The sequence below is a fragment of the Stylophora pistillata genome, chromosome 2, assembly GCF_964205215.1.
Source record: "Stylophora pistillata chromosome 2, jaStyPist1.2, whole genome shotgun sequence".
NCBI lineage: Eukaryota > Metazoa > Cnidaria > Anthozoa > Scleractinia > Pocilloporidae > Stylophora > Stylophora pistillata.
In genome coordinates this window covers 32,128,708-32,148,455 of record NC_142520.1, presented here as the reverse complement: position 1 = coordinate 32,148,455, position 19,748 = coordinate 32,128,708, and the positions used below count along the sequence as shown (strand labels likewise).

General features: G+C 39.1%; 1 pseudogene; it reads left to right on the top strand.

The window, feature by feature from the left end:
- The first annotated feature begins 15,411 nt into the window (after positions 1–15,411).
- On the top strand, positions 15,412–18,084 carry LOC148738368 (uncharacterized; annotated as a pseudogene).
- The last annotated feature ends 1,664 nt before the right edge of the window (positions 18,085–19,748 follow it).

Sequence of the window (19,748 nt, the reverse complement as noted above, 5' to 3'; positions counted from 1 at the left end):
AAAGCATGCTGGGAATGAAGCCGTCGCCAATTTCACTCACCTTGAATGACCTAACACGATTTATAACATAACCAAAGTAAAGCGCGCGCTCTGATTGGTCAATTTAGCGTTCCCCATTTGCCCATGGGTGTACGCTGCTGACGTGAGCAAATGCAAAGACTATTTTTCCGCGCGCGCTTGTTTTTTCTGGTCGCGTAAGATTTGTTAAATAAACGGGAACTCTTTAGCTACAATGTATCAATGTTATGTTATAAAACAAATGGTAAACACCACAGCGTACACTATTGAGTTATGGATGCACTTGGGAGGTTTGCTAAGCACTCAAGAAGCTAGAGTCGCTCTCGGCTGTCGCCTCGAGCGACTCTTACGCTTCTTTCGTGCTTAGCAACCTCCCGCGTGCATCCATAACTCAATAGTGTACGCTGTGGTGTTTACCATTTGTTAATTATGTTTGTCACAGACTTGAATTAAATTCAGGATTTTAGCCCAAGAGTAGGATACTTTTTAAAATCCTCGAACGTATTGTCCTTATTATCGAGGTATTGGTCAAAAACCTTCAACTATATTGTAGTTTTATCAGACTCTGTTGATCTTTAATGTCCTTAACTTTTCTATAAAAACTCATTATTGCGAAATACGCAATGTACTATTTTTAAAATCTACCCAATCTAATCTAGAACCATTACATCAGGCTAGAAATCATATCAATGCAACGAATTCTGTTAAGGCCGTTATCGTGAACCATTAAGTTATTATGCAAGCGAGGACAAATTCCGTTAAACGAAAGTCAGCTGCTTCTACTTAGACTACCTTTTCAACTTGCAAGAAAGTAAACTGGCCCGTGTTTGTTTCAGTTGTCACGAAATGCACAATGATACTTTTCAAAAGTTTTCAGAAAGTTCTAGCACTGGAACTTTCCGAAAACTTTTGGAAATGCTTTCATACATACATACATATGGCCGCTCCCCATAGGGGCTTTTCAGGGCCAACACCACCCATCCCACCCAAGGGAGGACATCCACCACACGGTAATCTCGCGCGTGGGAAATTAACGTCTCCTACCCCTAACCCTGCAGGAGACGGGGCCTACGGTTTATTAGTCCTTATCACGGAGAAGACTAGAATATCTATCCATTTCTTGATTATAGAAAGGTAGCAAACTCTCCTCACTTATTTTAAGACCATGAGTATTGGTCCGGCCGGGGCTCGAACTCGACCTCCCGCACAACACAATCCGGCGCTCTAACCAATTGAGCTAACCGGGAGGCGGGAGGCGGTTAACTCAATTGGATAGAAAAAATGCCTCCAATCGCTTATGACAAAAATTAGTAATTAACAACATTGAAAAGGGGGAGGAGAAGGAGGGGTGAAAGAAAATAAAAGCTGTTCTGGGCGAGTGTTACAACTAATTATTTGTGAGAGTGTAGTATTTCTAAGCTGCAAAAAACTTCCGCGGATTTCCAAATTTGCGGAGATCTTCTGAAGGCTCCCAAACTGCCAAAGATTACTATTTTATTGCATTCATAAACAACATTAACTTCTAAGGGAAGCAGTTGCCTTCGCTTCGCAATCAGTCCTAGCATTTATTTTGTATTTGAGATTTTTCCAAAATATTAAATGCTATTTTATGAACGTGGCTATGACTTTTGCTGGTTCTCATTTATGGTTAAAAAGGAAAATTCTTCCGAAGTTCAAAAGTCTGAGTTTTGAGAACATGCTCAAATGTCTTCGCAAAATTGCTTCATAATACTCTTACAGAATACCCAGTGAAAATACCTTGGAATCTACCCAAAAGAGGTTGGACTACACTCCTTTCTCTAGTTTTCTTTTGGTCAAAATGACTGTAGGTATTTAAAATTTGGTGGAATGCTTGCGATGGCTTTTGTGAAAAGATGTCGGTTATAAGTTTTCTGGAAAGCGTGATGATGGCCAATAACTGGGAGCTCTAATCATTTGAATTGGAGCTGCATGAGCCAAATTGAACCATTTTTTCCCTTCTGATCATGAACCAGATACATCGTAAATTTCCGAATTTCCCTTGTCATTGTTACAGCCTCCATTATTTGTCATGCAAGTGAATCTAGTAGCATGCAAAATTTAAATCAATAGACTCTCTAACGGACACTGTTGGGGATCCGGACATTGGGATGACAAGGATAAGGGGGTTTCCGTTGCAATTTCAGCGTCCCCTCCCACTCCTTCCCATGATAGTATTGCGTCCTAAGTAAGGCTTTCCATTCAAACAATTAGAGTGTTTCTGTCGAAGAACTATCGGCTGATAGTTGCCCCGCGGAAATTTGATGTTCCTAAAAAAAAAATCTCTGCCCAAGAGGCGAAGCTTCGGGGGAAATATGCCAGTTTTAAGAACATCAATTTCCAAGGAGCAACTATCAGAGCGATAGTTCCGAGACATAAACACTCTATTGGTCTTTATTGTTCACCACTAAATTTTCTTCCGCCCTTCAGTTGAAAAACAGTCAAAACCCACTAAATGCAGATCAATAAAATATTTATTCATGCGTACAATCTGTCACAAATGTCAATAATTCGCAACCGTACATTGGCTAAATAATACGTTATACCTGTCAGAATTGAAAAGTCTGACAGTCAGATCTGCCTAACTTCGCGGCCGTCAAACCATTCAAAACTTTTCACGGATAAGTACAATCCATCCGGGTATTTTCCGCGGACGGGCACTATGGGTTTATAGTGTCTCTCTACGGATGAACACTATCGCGTCACGTGATCAATTTAGACCAATAAGAATCGGAGAAAATTTAGTGGTGAACAATGATTAATGATAGAGTATACTCTTAGCAATGGCAATAGTCACTTACAAGCTCGTTACTAAGATGAGTTGCATTCAAGATGAGATTGGAAACGCATCTCATATTTGACCAGAGATAAAGTCAGTAATTACTGTATGAGCTCAGAGATGATAATAATATTTATTGAAATTAAATGAATTTAGGTAACCTTGAGGTGGTAAACTTTGTGATATTGGTGCCGGACTAAGAGTCAATAAAATCAAGCGCAAATGCAGGTAACAGCAGGCGGACAACTAATGAGACATCAGTATTTGACAGCAAGCAGATACGTACTCTGAATTATGTACGCAAAAATGAATTTTCAACACCGGACAAATCTAAGCTATCTAATTCACTAATATCCGAGCTTATTACTACATTAAAACCCGTGACAGTTAGTGTCAAAGTATTTCACAGAAACTCATCACCTACGCGGTATTGTTCATGCAATTTCTACTCGTAGTCATCAGTAATAAAAATATTCATACAATGTAACTAGTTCTGCTTATATTCCATATATAACTAGCGGTGAAATAATAAAGTAACCTGCACTGCAATATTTACATTATATCTACTAAGGGCCTCTTCACATAAGCCAGGTTTACCGAGCTGGCCCATTCATTGCGATGAGTTTTGTCGTGGGTTCATATGAGCAATTTCAACCCGCTCAAAATTATTATTGCATTCAGCTTCGCCATCATCACTCGCAATTCCTGGTATTGGATTTGTTTTCTTGTCAAAATCAAGGATACTACATTCTATTTTAGATTTGTAGCCATTCAAACAGTCAATCAAGCTGCTGATCACATCGTTTCATCAACGGAATCTTTTCGATCTCGAGGGAGAAGAAATCTGCTCACTTGCTACCATTTTTGACCACGTCTTCTGAGGTCGCGCTCCGCCAGCGGCTTAATCGTTAACAAGCGTAGTTGAAAAAAAATCATCCGGGTAACTGAGAAAAAATGTTCATATGGGCGAGTAAGATTTGATATCCACCATTACGAGTACTCTTGAAAGAACAGTAAAACAGTTTTCACCAAGCTGAAAACCTACTAACATGTGCGGAGTAATAAAAATGGTATTAATAACTTTGACCATTGTTCATTGGATTATTACATGCATATAGCCTTAAAAACTATCCAGGGTATAGAGACTTTTCACTGAAGTTTCTTGAGTTCTACGGAGAGTTGCTTAGAGTCTTAATGATATATAATTTACTCCAAAACTTTGACACTCAAAAACGAGGACAAATGCCCTAATCACCTCCCCTCTGTCCAAAATCAAAACTGCCAAATGATGTTTTAAGTTGACATAAAATCAAGATGCAGTAAATGGTTTGAACCCGGGGGTAACATGTGAAGGTGTAGTCTGATCGTCCGGGTGAGTGTAGTCCTGAGAAGGACTGTTGTCGGTGGCAGTGACTGACGTTTCGACAACCTGTGCGGAAGTCATCATCAGAGTCAAGTGAATGATTGTTGTCAGTACAGAACTGGAATAAGAACATTCTACTGACAACAATCATTCACTTGACTCTGATGATGACTTCCGCACAGGTTGTCAATACGCCAGTCACTGCCACCGACAACAGTCCTTCTCAGGACTACACTCACCCGGACGATCAGACTACACCTTCATAAAATCAAGAGTAACAGTGACTTTTGAGTTGGTAATTAAGGCGACGAGAGGAAGACCTCCAAAATGCTACCACCCTTTATTCGTGAAAGAAAAGCACCTCAGTTGAATCGGTTGTCATAAGAATCCTTCCCAAGGAAATAGCAGATTCTGTCTGCAAGAAAGGCTCAAGACTAGCCCATTTGTACGGTCTCCTCAAGACCCATAGAGAACCACAGGGAGCCCAGACAAGCGACGAGTCTAGTTGTTTATTCGAAATATAAAGGAATGTATGGGAGAATATTGAAGAGTCTTATTATCGTAAACTTAAATCATGAAATGTCTGAGTTAAAGCTCAAAATAAATGTAAACCTGCCTCACTTGCTGTGTATTGTCGTTCCTGTGGATCTAAATGGCGAATTGGAGCGATTTGGTGGGTTTTGCGTCGACTGTTACTATACGTTATAAGGAGACAAGGGTGGAAAGCTCATTTTCGACCGCTCTAGCGCGAAGCCGATTTTCACCCAGAAATAAGAATCGCCCGGCTTCCAAATCAAAAACCAGATAAACTGAAAGGTTGACGCCTCTTCTCGTCGCATTAAATCGAAGATCCATTCAAAATCCAAGCGCTAACCGCCAAACAAATTTCGAGAAATGCAGCTTTTGAAGCGATCAGCATCCGCGGCCCCGATTTCGTGCGCCAAGGAGCAACCGTCACGCTGTTTGCCCCACGCTGATTGGATGATGCTAAACAATGCCCGATTACAAATGCCTCATGTGGGAGGGGAGTCAGGGGAATATTCGCGCCAGCGGTTCATCTACTGACTAGCCTGGCAAAGTGGCTGGACGAGAAGTTGAAACCGTTATCGATCAATGAGTACACGATATCTGACATCTTTCAATTCTTCGAAGAGATCCAACATTTGCAAATCGATGAGAATGACTTCCTAGTGTCGTTGGACGTCACAGCCCTTTTCACCAACGTACCGTTAAAAGAAACCATCCTGATTTTGGCAAAGAAAGCATTAAATGGGAACTGGTTTAACAACACACACAACCTTAACATCTGTGAAGGAGACCTGATCAAACTTCTTACAAGTGCAACCAAAGACCAGCTTTTCCAGTTTAACGGCGACTTATCTGAGCAAATAGACGGCGTTGTAATGGGCTCACCATTAGGACCACTAATGGCAAACACCTTTGTGTGCTCCATTGAGGAGAAACTTGCTCATAAAAACAAGCTTCGCAATTTCTACAAAAGATACGTCGATGATACCTTTGCCCCAGTTCCTAACCTTGCCGCTTCTACTGACTTCCTTTCAGTTCTGAATGATACACATCCAGCTATCAATTTACAATGGAAACAGCGGTTAACAACAGCTTATCTTTTCACGTATGATGCGCGATCCTCGCAGTAGATAGCGCTATTTATGCAATAGCGAAAATCAGACCTGAAAAAAATCAGGCCTGTACGGGACTCGAACCACTGACCTCTGCGATACTAGTGCAGCGCTCTACCAATTGAGCTAACAAGCCAACTAGGAGCAGGCCGTTAAGTTGATTCGTAATAAACCCGTGAAAGTGATAAATGAGATAGAATAAATATATGAAGTTCATATATTTTGAACTGCGGTATTAGATACGTATGATGCACGATCCTCGCAGTAGATAGCGCTATTTATGCAATAGCGAAAATCAGACCTGAAAAAAAATCAGGCCTGTACGGGACTCGAACCACTGACCTCTGCGATACTAGTGCAGCGCTCTACCAATTGAGCTAACAAGCCAACTGGGAGCAGGCCGTTAAGTTGGCTCGTAATAAACCCGTGAAAGTGATAAATGAGATAGAATAAATATATGATAGCGCTATCTACTGCGAGGATCGTGCATCATACGTATCTAATACCGAATTACCTTGCCTTTTGAAGATCAGAAATCCGCCGACTCCGTACGTAGGCAACTAAGCGACCTTGAAAAGAAAATCGATCGTGTATTACAACCAGTTTTCACAAGTAGGAAAATCTCTGAAGAATTGAAAGTCACGGAAACAAAGCCTCACTGGTTAACGAACAATGCGTTGTGTATGAATTTCAATGTAATAGACCTTATTCCAAAATGGCCACCAACTGGTAAAATCTGGGGCAAGTGGCACGAAAACGAAGTCATAAAGGCCAAACCTAAGAAATTTTACAGTTTTGACTGAGAAGTGATCATTAAACGCATCATTTAGTAACGTACCTTTCCGGTCAAGAAGAGAAAATATGGCAAATGCTTTATATGGACCCTGTTTACTAACCGAAGAAGATATTCCGGGAAGTTCGCTTGCTGGAAGAAAACCCTCAAGACTGAAGAACTCCAAATTGCAGTTTTGGTTGCGCTGTCGCGGCGACTCGTTCAAAGGTCTGTCAGCTAAAGCCCAGCTAGTAAAAAGGTAAGACGTATTGAATATTTAGGATCGTTTGCCGTGTGCGTTATGCAGAGTTATGATTTGGATTCTTTTATTTCAGGTTAGAGGAATATGTAAGCAACGACCTCAAGGACTTTGCATACCTCGTCAACGTTTAAGCTAGTATTACATGTATTTACTTCGAGCTTTTCGTCGGCAACCTTGTCAACATTTAAGATTGTACTATTTACCTCGAGTTCTTCGTTGGCAACTTGAGGCCCCGCTTTAGAGACTACATACCGGGGTTTTGGTGGTTTTCGCCTCTTAGGAGAATCTTTCTTCCACGAAAAAATGGAAGGAACAGCGGTAGGATGAAGTGTTCCTCTGCCAGCGAGTGTGCCCTGAAAATCTGAATCCTTGAAGTGTCTCGAGCAAACCCTCGTGTGCGAAGATATCCTAAAGTGGTGATCCACATCTCTTCGAACAGCTCGAATCCATGCTGCTAATAGGTCTTCATTTTTCATAAATTTGTGGAAAGATATCTTTAAGTCTTCCTCCCGATAAACCTTTTTCTTACAATTCGTAACACAGCAGTTTTGCGACATTTTGTTTACAGGACAAGCAAACTTGGCCCTTATGACCTCGTTTTAGTGCCACTTTATGAGATGCTTTTCATAAAGAAAAAGAGACCGACTCTTAACACTCAAAAAGACTCCATGCCAGCGAAACTTTTTAATTAAAATGTTTAGTTATGTTCATTCTTTTTGTTTATTTTCGCCTCATTAATATGTATTTTCACACTTTTTTCTTATATAACGTTACTGAACTTACTATAATTTGCATTTGATTATGGTGACATGTCGTCGCCGAAATGCCATGTTTCAACTCCCTACATTTTTTGGTAATGTTTAACATGCGCTTTACTGAACTTATGTCTAAAAGAGAACATAATTAGTAGAGTGAGATGGTAAAGACTTGACATTTTTCCCCAGACTACTAGTTTCAGAAATTTCGTGAGCGTCCTGTGTGGAGGCGAAGGAAGAAAGATGGGCGTTCTTAAGCTCCTAATGTCAGGCATCTCGCACCAAAATGCACCAAGTCTTTTTGACGTCTTTTATTCGAGAACCCAAGCTTTATATCCTGCATTCTTTACAACTTTCCTATATAATGGCATTACAGCAGCCGAACTTAGTTTACTTAATTTAAATTTGCAGCCTATGGGCATAGGCTCAGTCCAACACTAATGAACTCTATGTTGGATACATTGCATAAACACGGGAAGTATTTGCGTCGCATGATTTCTTTTCATGAATATTCGACCTTCTTTTTACTTCGTTCCCTTCCCGTGTTTGAAAATATGATCGATAATTCATCAGTCCTTGCTTTGCAATTAAAGATTAGGCTATAGGGCGTTGATAAAACTAGCTTTGTTTGATGCTACATCTAATCTCAAATACACCGTGCACCATGTTGACATGACCGTCCGTCTCCAGTGTATCCTTCCTTACAGGTACAGTCATGAGAGCCATCGGTGTTTGTACTGTTCGCATTTACGTCACAATCTTGGCATCCATTGCTGCATTAGTCATAGTCATCGTCATCGTCATCGATATCTGGGAGCATGAGTAATGCATAAGCCACAATTTCATGAAGATGCACAATTTGGATGTGAAGCCAATTCAGCTTTCACTTGGACATGAGGTTAGTTACGAAGCCTATTTTTTATAGATAGTGACTGTATACAGTGGTTTCCGAAAAATTTCTAGAATGCTTAGTCACGGTGACATAGATGCTTGAACTTTTTAATGACAAACCGCAAAATGTCTCAGAAAATTCTCTTAGGTTATGTAATATTAATGTTATTCTACCAAAACAGTTGTGTTGAAAGCTTCTGAATGCTCAAGAATACGTTGTAAATGTATATGAAGACTCCCCCATCTTAGGGTTGTTTTTTCTGTTGTCGGCAAAAACCGACAGTCTGGAAAGCCATACTGAGAGAGCTACAGTAACTGTGAAATACCGCTAAGATTGTGGATTCCAAGGAGATTTAGAGACAACAGTGAGTTTGTGTCAGTGATAAACTGCAATATGTCCAAGTAAGGTTTTGAAGGATTAAGATTGTACTGCTAATAGAAGTCGCTCAGTAAGAGTTATTTCTCATTGCTTAAAAAAGTAGCTGGGTTCGTAGGAGTGTAGTAGTTTCTCTTTCGGTTAAAATACACCATAACATACTGATATTGTGAAAAACTGTTTTGCTTGAATCTAGAGGCTGACTTAAGGTACCTTGGCATGACTGTCCGTCTCCAGTGTATCCCATTAGAAAGTTCGAGTATCCATATCGCCGTGTCTAAGCATTCTAGAAAATTTACAGTCACTATCTAAAAAAATAGGCTTCGTGACTACGCTCATGTCTACATAACCTAAGAGAATTTTACTTCGTTCCCTTTCCTTCGTGCTCCCAGATATCGATGACGATGACGATGACTATGACTAATGCAGCAATGGATACCAAGATTGTGACGTAAATGCGTCACTATCTATAAAAAATAAGCTTCGTGACTACGCTCAGTTGTGAGAACCATCAGAGTTGGTACAGTTCGCATTTACGTCACAACCTTGGTATTCATCGCTTCATTCATCGATATCTGGGAGCACGAGTAATCCGTAAACCATAATTTAATGAATATGCAAAATTTGGATGTGAATGCAATTCAGGTTTCACTCGGACATGAACGTAGTCACGAAGCCTATTTTTTATAGATAGTGACTGTAAATTTTCTAGAATGCTTAGTCACGGCGATATGGATACTCGAACTTTCTAATGACAAAGTGCGCGGAACGTTCTGGAAAAATCTATTAGGTTATGTAATAATGATGAAATTTTACCACAATAGCTGTGTTTTAAGCTTCTGATATGTTCCAGAGTATGTTGTAGTTGTACATAAAAAATTCAGTCATCTAGGGGTAGTTTTTTCCGTTGTCTGCAAAAACCGACTATCTGGAAAGACATACTAAGAGAGAGCTACAGTAAGTGGGAAATACCTCGAAGGTTGTGGATTTCAAAAAGTTTTAGAGACAACAGTGAGTTTGCGCTGGTGATTAACTCAGTTAAAGTCTGCAGTATGCCCAAGTAAGGTTTTGAAGGATTAAAATTGTACTGCCAAAAGAAGTCGCACCTCAGTAAAAGTTATTTCTCATTGCTTAACAAATAAGTTGGTTTTGTAGGAGTGCAGCATTTTCTCTTTCGGTTAAATTATACCATAACATACTGATATTGGGAAACATTGCTCTGCTTGAATCTAGAGGCTGATTTAAGGTACCTTGGCATGACTGTCTATCTCCAGTGTATCCTTCCTTACAGGTGCAATGATAAGAACCACTAGTGTTGGTACAGTTCGCATTAACATTACAAGCATGGCTGACATCGTCACATTCATCGAAATCTGTGAACACAAATTATTTACGAAAAAAATGTTAATACAGATGAAAACCTGTTTAGATTCTGAGCCGTCAAGGCACAGTTAGTGTGAAAAGTCGCTTTGCTTGCTGCTAAGGCTGATCCAAGGTTACCTTGTGATGTGTATGACATATATGACGTAATGAGTCATGGGATTCATGGGTAATAAATTATCATTGAGTTCAACCACCGAACTAGAATGTTGTGTCTCAGTACATAACATAATTGGCGACGAGGATTTTGATGCCCAAATGCCTAAATAGGTTTTTAAAATTCATTCCTTTGGAAATAGGAAGTAAATTTTCTAATCAAGTCGTCCAAATTTCTACGTAATTCGGTCAAATCCCTCCTAAAATAGTTCAGTCATCGTTTACAACAGCCACGTGCTCTTCGACCGATACAGGAAAATGCCGGAATCCGATCAACCTGGTGGATCTACACCACAAATTCCTACACAAATGACCACAACTGTTGGCCAACTGGATAATTTCGATCCAAGCAAAGAAAATTGGGAGCGCTACTTCGAACGATTCGAGAAATTCACCTTAATCAAGAACATCGCGCCAGAGCGACAAGTGGCATGTTTATTCGCGGTAATAGGTCCATCGACGTATGGCATTCAACGAAACCTTGTTTACCCGGAAAAGCCCAAGGATAAGTCTCTAGATGAAATTTCTAACATTCTTGAGGAACGTTTTATTCTCAAATTCAAAGCACATGCAGAACCTGCGAAGGTTGTGCACTTACACAAAACAATCCTCCTGCTGCTCCAGTACATAGATGGGAATTTCCAGAAAAACCCTGGTACCGAGTCCACATAGACTTCGCAGAACCCTTTATGAACTCTATGTTTCTTGTAGCAGTCGACGCACACTCAAAATGGCCAGAAGTTCACATCAGGTCATCAACAACATCTTCCAAAACAATTGAAGTGCTGAGAACCATAATTGTCGCACCTGGTCTGCCAACTCAAATTGTTTCTGACAATGGCTAACAACTCAGGTCAAAAGAATTTGAAACCTCTCTAAAGATGAATGGAATACAGCATCTTACTTCAGCCACTTACCATCCAAGAACAAATGGATTGGCTGAATGCTTTGTAAGGACAATGAAGGAAGCTTTGAAGAGTGACAAAAGCAATGCAAGTCTCAGGTACAAACTTCACACTTTCCTTATGAAGTACCGCAATTGTCCACACACTACAACTGGTAATTCTACAGCTGTCATGCTGATGGGACACCCTTTACGCTGTCGTCTGGATCTATTAAAACCAGACATAACCCGTACAGTTGAAAACTCTTTTGTCGCAGCACCACCATCCAAACAAATGCGTCATTTCAACATTGGTACACCTGTTCTAGTCAGAAATTATGGAAGAGGTAATCTCTGGTCCAAAGGTATCGTATCAAAACAAACCGGTCCAGTATCATACCAAGTACAAGTTGGTACTTCAACTTGGCGTCATCATCTCGATCAATTAAGAAGATCTGAACTACCAAGTACTCATGTTACCATGACAACTACTGAACCACAGGTTTCTCAAGAGAGCTACCAAGAGTCATAGACAAATATGCCTTCGACAGTTGATACTCCTGATGTCAACACATCACAAGTTATCCCAGAGAGTCAGAACAGAACCCCTGATGATGTAAAGAGCAACGAAAACCCCAACACTCAAGCTCCAGTCATGCAAGATCCCGAATTACGAGAATCAAGACCAGTGAGGAACAGAAAAAGTCCAGTATGGATGAAAGACTATCTTGCAAAATGACATTGTTTGAGCTAGCATGAGAATGATTTAGAAACATTCCTCGTTTGAATTTGACTTTAAATGAAGTGACTATAGACATTTAGTTTTTTGGCTCTTTCAGTTATATAGCTTTATTGTTAAACCTGTTAGTTCAATTTTTAGTGTGGGGGAATGGTGTGTATGACATATATGACGTTATAAGTCATGGGATTCATGGGTAATAAAATATTGAGTTCAACCACCGAACTAGTATGTTGTTTCTCAATACATAACACCTTGACATGACTTTCCATCTCCAATGTATCCTTCCTTACAGTTACAATTGTGAGAACCTTCAGTATTGGTACAGTTTGGGTTAACATCACACTCAAGGCCGCCATCTATGCACTCATTAATGTCTGTGAAAAAAAATTGTAATTAAACGAGAGACTTAATGAAAGAGAAGAAAAATTGTTCATATCCCGAGTCACCAGGATATTAGCTGATGTGAAAATATGGCATAGTTTTATGCTAAGGCTAGTCTTATTTACCTTGGCATGATTGCCCATCACCTTTGTATCCGTGCTTACAGCTGCAATGATGGGATCCATTGGTGTTGGTACAGTTCGTATTGCCATCACAGGCATGGCTACCATCTTTACATTCATCGATGTCTGTAAACATAAATTATATACGAGAAGTATCTTAAATAGGGAAAAATTCTGTTCAAATTCTAATTTATCAAGGCATTAGCTTATGCGAAAAGATGTTTTGCTTGCTTCTAAGGATGATCTAATGTACCTTGGCATGACTTTCCATCTCCAATATATCCTTCCTTACAGTTACAATTGTGCGAACCCTCAGAATTGGTACAGTTTGCATTCATATTACACACATGGCTGCCATCTTTGCACTCATCAATATCTGTGAACAAAAATTATTTATTGGTGCATCTTGATAAATACAATAAAAGCTGTTCAGATTCTGAGTCACTAAGGTATAAGCTAAAGTGAAGAGTTGTTTCGATTAATAGCTAAGTCTAATCTAAAGTACCTTGGCATGATTCTCCACTCCCAGTATATCTTTCCTTACAGATACAATGATGGGATCCATCGGTGTTGATACAGTTGGCATTAGCATCACAAGCATGGTCATCATCTTTACATTCATCGATATCTGTAAACACAAAGTATATACGAGAAGCATCTTAATTAGAGAGAAAATCTGTTGTAATTCTGAGTTATCAAGGCATTAGCTTATGCGAAAAGATGTTTTGCTTGCTGCTAAGGCTGATCTGATGTACCTTGGCATGACTTTCCATCTCCATTGTATCCTTCCTTACAGGTGCAATTGCGAGAACCCTCAGTATTGGTACAGTTTGCATTAATATCACGCACATGGCTGCCATCTTTGCACTCATCAATATCTGTGAACAAAAACTATTTATAGGTGCATCTTGATAAAAGCAATAAAAGCTGTTCAGATTCTGAGTCACTAAGGTATACATACATACATACATACATACATACATATATACATACATACATACATACATAACCTTTATTAACGTGTCTAGTCGTTCTAGTGCCTGTAAGCACTAATTGGGGACACCCAATAAGCTAAAGTGAAGAGTTGTTTCGATTGATAGCTAAGTCTAATTTAAAGCACCTTGGCATGATTGTCCATTCCCAGTATATCTTTCCTTACAGGTACAATAATGGGATCCATTGGCGTTGGTACAGTTCGCATTAGCATCACAAGCATGGTCACTATCTTCACATTCATCGATATCTGTAAACACGAATTATATACGAGAACCATCTTAATAGAGACGAAACCTGTTCAGATTCTGAATCATCTAGGGCTGGTCTAATGTACCGACCTTGGCACGACTTTCCATCTCCAGTGTATCCTTTCTTGCAGGTGCAATTGTGAGAACCCTCAGTATTGGTACAGTCCGCATTAACATCGCAATTATGTACGTCATCGCTGCACTCATCAATGTCTTCAAATATAAGAGAGAGATAATAAGAAGAAAAGCAACATGGTTTTGCTGTGGTGATAGATTTTGTCATCACTGTCATAAGTTTATAGCACTTACTATGAGCTTTCGGACTAAGATAAAACTATCTGCGGTTTTCGCGCTTCATAAGTCAAGAGATAGTTTTTTCATTGTAAAATACTTCACTGAAACTCAAATCTCGAAGTCGTCTTTTCTTTTTATCGTCTCACTCAAAGCCTAATTCTACCTATTTTTGGTATGGAGTTTTTCAACCCTGTAACTTATGTCGATCAGAAAATAGTACGCAAACCAAGGCTTTTTTCGGGTTTCCTTCAAGTAAGTAAAAAAAAAAAAATCAAATACATAAAAGCCACAGTTGTTTTGAGTAGTAAACTAAGATATTTTTTGCCTTGTTGCTTGCTTTCATTGTATACTTGTATGACGATACTTTTGTTGTTCATCTCTAGTGAAATTTTTGGTAAATAAAAATGGTCCAATAAGAGTGAATCGCCTTAAAACGCTCTTTTTTTCTTTTTCGTTGCTTCCCCGCCATGGAACAGACGCTCATGGTAATTAGTCATGATCTTCCTCACCGATGGCGAATTTCCAATTTATCATAGGCGTAGATATCGCGTATTCTAAGTGTATTACGACTGTAAGTCTTCTTTAAGTCTGTATCGTCCTAAACGAGCCATATTTAACCATTATTCGCCAAAGGCGAGGTGAATATCGCCGAATAATCCCCGAGACGAGGTCGAGGGGATTATTCGACTATATTCACCGAACCTGAGGCGAATAACTGTTTTAGCATATTTCAGAGGTGAACAACAGAGAAATTTCTAAACTCATAACATTTTAGTAACATTTATTAACATTTTATTTTAACATTTTATATAAACCGCGTGGAGCGGTTTACGTAGCATCATATAAGGAACCGCTCGACCAATCACACTGCATAAAATACTCTGTATAAGGACCCTTCCTTGGGGTGTATAAAGTCAGTATACGCAATTGTATACGGTAAATATATGGATGTGTAAGGTCCGTATAATGACCAGCACACGTCAGGGTATGCTAAGAAAATACTAGGACAGTGTACACAGGTGGTATAATTCCTTATATCTCAGTATTCATGCCCTTAGACATCATGAATACTGTGTGTGGCATGCGATATACTGGTATGTACACTCGGCAGATGTACGGGTTCTTATACTTCATGTTGAATTCCTTACAGCTAAGGATACAAAGCAGCGTATACGTATATCGGAGACGATTTAAAGACGAATGAATCCCGGGATATTTACGGGGTATACGAATCGATATATTTGTGTTTGGATTTATTGCCTCCCGGCCGAGCAGGGTATCGACGTAATGATATGGAAATATTAAAAAAAGCAGAAAAATTCATTGAACCTTGGAACCCAGAAAGGAGTATAGAGTGTTGAATTGAGATAAATGCGTATTATAAATGACACAAATTAAGGAAGCAAGTTTTCATGAGTGAAATTATTTTATTTAAATTTAGCGGCACCATGCGCATGCATCGTTCTCATCAGGAACTCCAGAAAATGAAAGATTAACAAAAGAAAAAGAAACGAAACTTGAAGGCAATTTTCGAAAAACTTGCGGTGAGCTACACAATCTCTATCTCTTCGTCTGAGCTGCCTTCCTCGTGTCTGTCTTCTTGCTCGTCCCCAGAGTCGTCCGCTTCATTTTGTCCTGAATCATTGTCTCTGTAGACGATACAGAAAAATGTGGTTAGTTCGTTGAAGCACGAAAAGTTTAATCGAAAGCGTTATTAGTTAGAATGCACAGTAAATCCTCCTCTAGGTTTTGGTCACTTCATGCATCAGTCATATGAATAATTTCCCATTCAACTCCGAAATTTAATTCTAGAATGGAGGCCATGATTACTAAATAACCATTTTTTGCTTTTGATGAAAGATACACATGAATAGGCGTCTTTTCAATATTTTTTATATTAACACCTTTTTCAATAGTTAAGTGCATTAAACATTTAATAGACCTCTGTGCCGCCTCATCCTCTTCTACTTGCTTTAGATGGGCCCTCTACTCGTCATTGAGAGCCCACTTGGGCGTACCAACTGGTGGCTCTTTATCGGCCTCCTCCCCTACTTTTGAATTCGTTCGCTGCCACCTCTTGTTAACAGAGCTTTCTGCCCTTTGGTCGAATTCCATCGAAAATAGCATCAAGCTTCAAAGGTTTCACTACAGACCAATTTAAAAACTGGGCTCTGGTATTTTCCACATTTGCTCTAAAAGACATCCTCCCAGACAGGCATTTGCAGTGTTGGAAATTGTTTGTAAAAGCTTCCAAAATATTGTGTTCTACCATAATACCAATATCACAGGTCAGACTTGCAGATGAACTGATTGTAAAGTTTTGTCAATCTGTGGAGAAATTATATGGTTTATCAGTTATTACACCAAATATGCATCTCCATTGTCATCTATGTGAATGCATTCTTGATTTTGGCCCTGTGTGCTGCTTCTGGTGCTTCTCATTTGAGCGCTACAATGGAATATTAGGATTACTACATGTAAACAATCATCAGATAGAGGTGCAATTGATGAGGAAGTTTCTTGAACGGCATCAGCTGGGTAGCATTTCCTGGCCAGGAGAATTCAGTGGGTTCAAAGAGATGTTATCAACCACTTCCAAAGGATCTCTGGAGTTAGCCAAAGAGAAAGCTCTTTCCTCAGCTGATTATAGAGAAAGCCTTATTTTGAAAGGTTACACTGGACCTAATCTTTTTCACTTGTCATTTGTGGATAAACATTTCACTCAAGCCCTCCCTCCCTACAAGGATGTTTACATGGCTGATGATATGATGAAGTTGACTTACTAACACAAATGTACAGTTACCTGCATAAAGAAGACAGCATTGTTTATTTGCCAAAATTTACACGTCAATTTTCCCAGTTGCAATTATATAACCGGAGATTTGACTCTCGATACTGTAGAAGTGAACGCTCTGCCTGCATTCTCGCACGATGGCAGGGTGCAAATGGATTGGACCCAAACTCGTTGGATCTAAGACAAGGTAAACTTTGAAATTACTTTTGAGATTGCTTAGTCAATACTTGTTTGGTTTAGGAAAAGTATTGGTTTTTAGCTTTAGGCTAATTGCCTTTGAGTAAACCACTTGCAGTTAGCATCTAACATCTAACTAACATCTAAGGCAATGATGCTGTACATACCCTGTGCATGAATTGGCAAGAACTGCATGTGCAACTATTAAAGCATATTTCCTTCTTCATAAACAGGAATTGTACAGTATTTCTTTCAGCACACTGTGACTATTCGATTCCCAAGTGGTGAGATTGTAGACCTCCCATACACGCTGGCTTGTGTTCATTGGTAAAAAATACACCCACACTCAAGGTTTTATTTTGGTTTGCCCATTCAAGTGTGTTTGCCATCATATGAAGTTGAAACTGTTGGAGCATTCATGCCAGTGTCGAGGATTGACAGCATTTGTGTTGTGGCTGATCTGAGTAGTACTATGATCTCAAAACTCCAAATGGAAAAGAGAAGGTAATTGTAGCTGTTCCACTTGATGTTAAATTGCATCTTTAAAGATATTCTTTTCTATTTTTAGGAACTTTTCACTTGATACCCCGGTCTTAACAAAATTGGCACATGCATGTAGGGCAAGACCTTGCTCCTTGGTGATTGACTGTTCAGTATAAATTTTGCAACATCTAAAAAACTTAACCTTTGAGCCCAATAAGTGTTCAGCTTCAACCTTCCCTTCAAAATATCAGCCTATTATCAGTAGCAGTAGACCATTGGGCTTAAAGGGTTGAAATGTTAAGTTTTTACTTTGTAGGTCTGATAAGTCAATGAGTGAAGGGTAACCCTGTTGAAATCATGATAGTGTACAGTTGTACATGCATCTCTCTATGCTTCCATCACCTGATGTCTAATTGCACATTTTCCTTATTGTTGGTCGTTTATTGTTAGATGTGCAAGTATTAGGGAAAATAATAAATATTTTTGGTTATCAAAAGGCATTTACTCACTATTGTCTTCTGGTACATGTTTCTCAGACAAAAGAGGCAACCATATAGAATTCCCAACCTGCTAACTTTCCATAGCCATGCAATTATGGATATACTCAGATAATTTAATAATAGCCACTCAAAATGTCTCAAACTCTCTAAATGATACTTCTGCTTATGAGATAAACAGGTACGAATGACCCAAACAACATATAGGAGCCATTTGGCAAAAATACTCAAACAGGCACAAAGGAGTCAAGTAATGCAAATGAGTGTCTAGTAATCAAAAGCTAACAAATAACCTATCTGGCTCAAATGATCCAACCAGCATGGATAGCACAAATAACCCAGCCAATGCAAAGTACATGAATGGTTTAAATAAACCAGTAACCCTACCAACAAATATAACCCCAATGGCTGAAATGAATGAAATAACTTGAACAGGAAACCTTACGTTGTGTACGGTCAAGTATAATTTTCATTACACACAAGGATAAGGACAATTATATCAAGTATATCCTCAACTATCTAAACTGTTTTATATCAGTAAATTGTTTCGTTTGTCGTCAGAAATTGGTAATTAATTGGTTTCTGTTGGTGTCTGTTGGATTGGGGGTGGTGGCTTGGCAGTGTTGGATATCTATTGAGGTTTTATTTAAAAGAAGTTGCTTACATTTTTTATTTATATTTTTAGTTGATAACACGACCCCACAAGCCTCTGGCTTTAAATATTTATCACGTTTAAATAAAGTGTTAGTATGATTATTATTATTATTATTATTATTATTATTATTATTTACTGAGTGTATACTGCCTCATTATACCACCTTATATTCGACATTTCAAACAACCCAATTTGCCAAATATATTGCCATAGGTAATTTCTGTGGGCAAGAAGATATCATATCACACCAAATATATCCAGTTAAGAGCTTTTTCTAAGTACATTTAATTAATGTATAATTAACCTTACACTTTGTGTAAGGAAAGTGTAATTTTCAGTACACACATGGATAACAAAGAGAAATATACTGAACAGTATACAATCCTTATTCAACAAAATCCTTATACATCAGTATATCGTCCCGTATACACGGCGTATAATGCTTCATTACACCTCCTTATATTCGACATTTCATGCAGTGGATCAGATTGCTGGAAACTCTTTGCTCAGCTCTGAAATTATACTAAATTACATATATAGCAAGAGCGTAGCGTGAGATTTCGAAGGTGTATGAACAGTGCGGAGATTGGGAGTGCCGAAGGCGCCCCAAACTAGTGCCTCTGGGGGCATGCTCCCCCACAAAAATTTGAAATCTAGGGTCTCGGAAATGCCATTTCGAACTATTTCCGCGGAAATTTTTTATAGAAGGTTCGCTGCTTCGACTCGTGGAGCACAATTTTGGGAAGAAGAAAGAAGGATAACCAAGAAGCAAATTGCCCGAGAAAAATTTAAAGTCAACCAGAATAGAGTTAGACAGTAAGGTTTGTTTTTAAACACAAATCTGTTAAGTTCATGCGAGTTAAGTTTTCGGCAGTAGCGGCAAGCCGTCGCAAACACCAACAAACCGCTACTTTGGTCCCATATTTCAACCAAATTTTGTTCAACTTTCGAGAGTTCGTGTGAAGCATAAACTGAATTGCCCGAGCCAGTTTTTACATACGTTTTAACACAATATTTAAAGACCTTATGGCTTGAGTATCATGGTAAACCAAGGTGTAGCACATGC